The sequence below is a fragment of the Neofelis nebulosa genome, chromosome 10 (assembly GCF_028018385.1).
Source record: "Neofelis nebulosa isolate mNeoNeb1 chromosome 10, mNeoNeb1.pri, whole genome shotgun sequence".
Lineage (NCBI taxonomy): Eukaryota > Metazoa > Chordata > Mammalia > Carnivora > Felidae > Neofelis > Neofelis nebulosa.
In genome coordinates this window covers 19,602,635-19,609,406 of record NC_080791.1, presented here as the reverse complement: position 1 = coordinate 19,609,406, position 6,772 = coordinate 19,602,635, and the positions used below count along the sequence as shown (strand labels likewise).

At 47.1% G+C, this 6,772-nt stretch overlaps 1 non-coding gene across 1 annotated transcript; it reads right to left on the bottom strand.

The window, feature by feature from the left end:
• Positions 1 to 1,494: 1,494 nt before the first annotated feature.
• Positions 1,495 to 1,656, bottom strand: LOC131488988 (U1 spliceosomal RNA). Its single transcript, XR_009250364.1, has one exon. It is a non-coding gene; the product is annotated as a U1 spliceosomal RNA (small nuclear RNA).
• Between the last annotated feature and the right edge of the window lie 5,116 nt (positions 1,657 to 6,772).

Sequence of the window (6,772 nt, the reverse complement as noted above, 5' to 3'; positions counted from 1 at the left end):
GCCTTCGTCCCCCTCTTGCCTTATGTCCACGTCTCTACACATAATGAGCCTCAGCTGTGTGTGTGTGTGTGTGTGTGTGTGTGTGTGTGTGTGATAGTGCATCAGAATGATGAACGTTAGGATCCATCCCGTCCCGTCCCTCCCTGATTCACATTGTCTTTCTAGATCTCTGCAAATGCTCCATTAGGTCTTTGTTTTATTAACAGAGGTTTATAATAATCAGAGAGAGAGAGAGAGAGAGAGAGAGAGAGAGAGAGAGAGAGACAGGGCAAGCCTAAACATAATACCGTAGGGGAAATTCATTTCTAGGCTGAGATGTAAAATGCTTCTGGTCACAATATTTGTTGGGGGCAAATATTTAAAAGAGAAACTAAGATATTATTCGGAAGATAAGCTCATGATGCTTGCCAAGGGCCAGCAGGCAGAGGTAGCACAGGTGGAGCCTCAGGAAGTTATGTGTAGAGCTGCTCTGCCATCTGGTGGACAGAGATGCACCTGCAGTTTGTAATCTGTAGTCTCGGGTTCCCAGACTTTGAGATTCTTACGAGTTATGAAACAAGAAACAAAAAAATCAAGCAAAAAAAAAATCCCTACCCACAAAAATGCTGAATAAATAAAGCCAAGACATGGTTGCCAACTTCTTATTTTTCCAAGTAATATTTTTAAAAAAATCTAGCATCTGTGGTTACGATCATCTTAGTTAAAAAAAATTTTTTTTAAGTTTATTTGAGAGAGAGAGATGGCGGAGGGTGCGAGCAGGGGACAGGCAGAGAGAGATGGAGAGAGCATCCCAAGCAGGCTCCAGGCTATCAGCACAGAGACTGACGTGGGGCTCGAACCCACGAACTGCGACATCATGACCTGAACCAAAAATCAAGAGCCCAATGCTCAACTGACTGAGCCACCCAGGTGCCCACTATCATCTTACTTTTAAAGGGGAATAACCCCCACCCTCCCCTAAAAAAGGTGTTTTCACCTTCTCAAAAACAAAAGACAGTCCTTTAAGTATTTAGATTAATGGAAAGATCATTACATTTTCTGGTTTTGTTTTATAATTCAGTTACAAAGGGGTGAAAATTTTATCAAGCTTCAGCACTGTCTAAGGATTGATGTTTGGGACTCATCAGTCCAAAACACTTCATACAATTACTTAAAATTTTTTTTAACATTTATTCATTTTTAAGAGACAGAGACAGAGCACGAGTGGGGGAAGGCAGAGAGAGAGGGGGAGACATAGAATCCGAGGCAGGCTCCAGGCTCTGAGCTGTCAGCACAGAGCCCGACGTGGGGCTCGAACCCATGAACTGTGAGATCATGACCTGAGCTGACGTCAGATGCTTAACCGACTGAGCCACCCAGGACCCCCTCATATAATTACTTTAAATCATTTATAATAAATAAATATGATTATCACTGAAATCTTTTCACATAGACACTTGGAGTTAACCACCATATTCATAATTGTCTTTAGTGGTTATTTTTTTTTTTCTTCTCAGGGGAAAGCGCAAATGCAGTCCCCACTACCACAAATTACACGGTCGAGTTTCCCACATTTGGGGGAATCGCAGGGGTCAGCACATCCGCAGTGCAATGGATAAGCCTGGCCCTGGGAAAATCGCCTTTGTGATTAGGGTGTCTCCCCTGCCAGGTAAGTATTTTAGTGGCTATCTTTAACAAAACAAAATTGTCCTCATTTCAGAGTCTCTGAGATTCCTTTGGGTTTCTTCCATTGGTTTTATCTTTTCATGGTTTAGGAATAAATTGCCTGAATCTAAGAGTATCGCGGTTGCTTATTGGTGGTAACATGGTGCTTCTTTGACGCACTTGTGTCTAAATTTTGATTGTGAAAATAATCTTTCAATACCTACCGATTGTTAAGTGTGTATTTCATGAAGCTCATAATGTGCTGTTAGGCACCGCGCATGTTATAAAGCATCCACAGAACACAAAATGTTAAAAAAACCCCACGAAATAAAAAATTCAAGCAGAAGTTCCCATTCTATCTCCAAACCCTCCCATGCTCCCCAATCTCCATCCGCTCCATGTGTACTGTTCTCTGGTCACTCCTCTGCTCAAAACACGTCCATAGCTTCCCTGTGTGGAGATCTGATTCTGCAACATGGCATTTCAAACCTTCTACAACCTTCTACTGAAATCAGTGAACTAAATAAGCATTTGTCTAGCCCTCTCAGGTCCAGTCCTGACCCGCCAACCCTTTCCCCTCCCGTTGGGCACGTCTTCCTTCAAGATTCGTTTCAACTGCCCCCTCTGCTGGGAAGGGACTTCTGGAGCCCCAAAACACCTCTTGGGATCTCTCCTTTGAATTTGGATGGAGTTTTTGGTCAACACTGTTGCTTAAGGAAAAGCAGGCACAAGTAGAGAAGAAAAATGAAGCATAACAGTGGGAAAAGAGGCAATAAGATAATCTTAATTGGGGTAGAAAATGTTTGTTCGCTTTGAAGTTGCAAGAAAATCCATGGAAAAATTGTTAGAGATAATAGTTAGTAAAGGGACTGTATACCGAATATATATATAATCCAGTGATCTTCATATACACCTGTGATAATTATTTAAAACTATAAGATAATCTCGATCACACTACAATGCCCAAACTGAACTATCTCGGAATAAAATTGATACGCAGTGCACAAGACCCATTTGAAAACAACAGTAACATTTTTACTGAAAGAGAATACTTAAGATGTGGATTCTGTACCGGATTTCTTGGGTTTGAGACCCAGCCATGTGACCTTGGGCAAGTAATCAGCCTTCATGTACCTGTTGTACAATAAAGATTTTGACTAGGGGCGCCTGGGTGGCTCAGTCAGTTGAGTGTCTGACTTCGGCTCGGGTCATGATCTCGTGGTTCATGAGTTCAAGCCCAGCGTCGGGCTCTGTGCTGACAGCTCAGAGCCTGGAACCTGCTTCGGATTCTGTGACTCCCCCTCTCTCTGCCCCTCCCCTGCCCATGCTCCCTTGCTCTCTGTCTCTCTCTGTGTCTCAAAAATAAACAACAACAAAAAAAGAATTTGACTTACTTTTGTTCTTGGTTCCTGAGAAGACTCGAAATGCTTGGAATTCTTTCTCTTTTTTAAGCTTATTTAGAGAGAGAGAAAAAGTGCGTGCACAAGTGAGGTGGAGGTGGCAGAGAGAAAGGGAGAGAGAGAATCCAAGCAGGCTCCACACCCAGCCCAGCATGGAGCCTGATGGGCCCCATGAGACCACGACCTGAGCTGAAATCAAGAGTCAGATGCTCAACTGACTGAGCCACCCACGTGACCCAATCCTTGGAATTTTCTAAGCTTTGTTATTCCTGGTGGTCCCTTGGACCACACCTGAATTTATGCTAATGAGATGGCTCGGGGGAAGGGGGCTGGTCCTGCCGGAAACACCACCCGTGTGATGGGTACCGTGTGACTTCTTCTGGGGAGGAAAGGGGACTGAAGAATTAGCTCAGTCTTATCACCAATGATTCGGTAAATCATGCCTACGTAGTGAAACCCCAGTGAAAAGCTCAGTGGAGCTTCGTGGCTGGTGGACACACCGTTGGGCCAGGCTCCCCAAACCTCGCCCTCTGGTCTCTTTGTTTGATTGGCCCTGATCCTTCATAATGAAACTGCGATCATAGATACAATGTGTTCCTGAGTTCTGTGAGTCCTTCCAATGGATTACGAGACCTAAGGAGATCAGGAGACTCCCTGAATTTGTATCCAGTTGGCCACAAGTGCAGGTGACCTGGGGCCCCCAACTTGGGGCTGGCGTTTCAAGTGAGGGCCGTCTTTCTGGGGGCTGGGCCCCGTGGGGTCTTCGACAACTCAGGGTAGTCGGTATCAGAATTGAATGGGTGCTGACTTGCGTAGCTGGAGGAGGGGGCCCCCTGAACAGAAACAGGAGAAAAAGGAGGCGCTACTATTGGAAACAGACGAAGAGCTCAGTGGTAGCCGTGATTTGAGTCGCCAGAGAAATACTCAGCTGGGTAGAATCCAAGGGAGAGCTGGAGCAGGGCTGGGGTCTGATCCGGGCCATGACTCAGGGATGCCTGCAGCATCTGGGTGTGTGGACAGTGCCCGATCCTGGAAGCAAGAGGAAGGAGGGGAACAGCGACTGACCTAGTTGACAAGGTCTGCCTGGCTCCGCTGAGCACTTCTACCGGGATTGTGTTTCAGGAACATCGAGAGAATCACGTAAGACCACGCGATGAAGTACATTTCACACTGTCATACGCCTGGGGGGGGGGGGGGTGGCTTCTGTTATTGAGACCGAGTTAACGAATAAGAGAAGAATCTGCAGGCGGCTGTGTGGGGAGAAGGGACTTTCAAAGACGCCGACTGGAAAAAGCCTTGATTGACACAGGGCTCCAACGTGCAGCATCACCAGGGCCACTGAGAGGCTCCCTGGCCAGTGCTCTATGCCCTGTCTCCCAGAAAGATTTACCAAGTGCTTACTGTGTTTTCCAGTTGTGCTGTTCCAATCCTGACGGGGGAGAGTGGGGATGTCTGGTATCTTGTCACTGTTACATCACCCCAGGAGTAACCAATCTTCTTGGTGGTGTTCTAATTTGTTAATTAAAAGCATTTCTTTTTCTTGTTCTAGAATGTTCGCTTGGGATCAAGCAGAGCCTCTCTCATAATTCGGTGTTCTTGGAGATGTCAGAGTAGGAAAAGCCTTTGTTTCGAGGGGGCACATGCACCCCAATGTTTATAGCGGTGCTATCAACAATAGCCAAAGCATGGAAAGAGCCCAAATGTCCATCGATGGATGAATGGATAAAGAAGACGTGGGATATATATACAATGGAGTATTACTCGGCAATCAAAAAGAATGAAATCTTGCCATCTGCGATTACGATGGAACTGGAGGGTGTTACGCTAAGTGAAATTAGTCAGAGAAAGACAAATTTCATATGACTTCACTCATATGAGGACTTTAAGAGACAAAACAGATGAACATAATGGAAGGGAAACAAAAAGAATATAAAAACAGGGAGGGGGACAAAACAGAAGAGACTCTTAAATATGGAGAACAAACAGGGTTACGGGAGGGGTTGGGGGAGGGGGGGATGGGCTACAGGGGTCAGGGGCATTAAGGAATCTACTCCTGAAATCATCAATGCACTAGATGCTAACTTGGATGTAAATAAAAAAAAAATAAATTTAAAAAAGCTAAAAAAAAAAAAAAAAGTAGGAAAAGCCTTGATTGACACGGTGCTCCAACATGCAGCATCACCAGGGCCACGGAGAGGCTCCCTGGCCAGTGCTCTATGTCCCGTCTCCCGGAAAGATTTACCAAGTGCTTACTGTGCGCTCGACCCTGCAGTACACTGGGCACACAGAGATGGGCAGGCCACTGTCCTTCCTCCTGTGGGAGCTGGTGGGTTAGTGCCCAGGGCACGGGAACCAGTTGCTGTAAAATACATGTGCTCCCGGCCAGAGTGGTCACTAAGTGCTCCCAGCCCACAGAGGAGGGACTTGTAACTTGTCCCGAGGTGGGGGAGGTGGTGACATCTGAGGTGGGTCTTGAAGTTTGAGTTGGTGTTACCAAGTGAAGGGAGAGGTCAGCAGGAAGGCACTCCCGGGAGAGGAAGAAGGTGCAGAGAAGCACAAAAGTATACGTGACCTTGGCACTCTCAGGATAGGAAGCAACTGGCATGGCTACATTGTAGTGTGGTGTGGTATGGGGGTGGGTGTGTATGCGGCTGGCTGGTGGAAGACGAAGCCGGAAAGGTAGTTTGAGGTAAGCACGGGAAAGGCCTTAGGATTCTACGGGTCTTAGAAACTTCTGGGGGTTTTGAGTTTGAATACATTTTGTTTTCTTTAGAGAGAGAGAGAGAGAGAGAGAGAGAGAGAGAGAGAAAGCGCGCGCGCAGGGGAGAGGGGCAGAGAGGGAGAGAGGAACCCCAAGCAGGCTCTATGCTCAGCACAGAGCCCGACGTGGGGCTCAAACCCACGACCCTGGGATCAGGACCTGAGCCAAAAGCAAGAGTCGGACACTCAACAGATGGAGCCGCCCGGGCGCCCGTGAGCACGTGTATTCAGGAACCTGACTCAGGGAATGGATACGGAGAGCCTGCCATTTGGACTCAAGGAAGGCACGGGTTCATCTCCACGTTCAAACTCCCTCAGGATAAACTCACCTGTTACAGTGGAACGGGTCTCAGGATACAAACCCAGGTGCGCCAAGCGTATCAGGTTTCTTAATTTCCTTTAAATCAGATTGCCTCCGACTCGAGAATCTCCAATCAGCTCGCTGGCAGGAAATTACACCTCAGTCGTTACTGGAGTCCCTCGCTCCAGGAACACGCGAAGGTCCAAAGGTCACCCGGTGCTCAACACTGGGGAGGCCTTTCTGGTTGATGGCTGGCTGCCCAGTGGCTGGAGTCTCTGTGAGTGTGTCCCTTGCTGACCCGTGTTCGTCCCTGCTGTCGCCATACTGCAGGCGCAACACAGGGAGAGCTTACAAGACTTTCGACCTCCCTGTCTGAAGCCCAACTGCGTTAGGTATTCTGCAGAGGAGGCACATTAAGAGAAGCACCCAATACGGAGTCGGAGATCACAGACGGCTTCTTGGAGGAAAGAAAGAAGGCTTCTTTCTGCCAAAGCATTCTGAGTCATTTGTTCTTCTCCTTCTGGTGAACCTTCTAGTTAGATAACGTTTTCACTTTTGTCCTCCTCATCCTGCCCCACCTGTTTTGGTTTTTCTAGAATGGCCTTGCTCATCATCTTGCTCTCTTTCCTGCAGATACCGTAACTACCCAAGCAAGGCAAAACTGTAC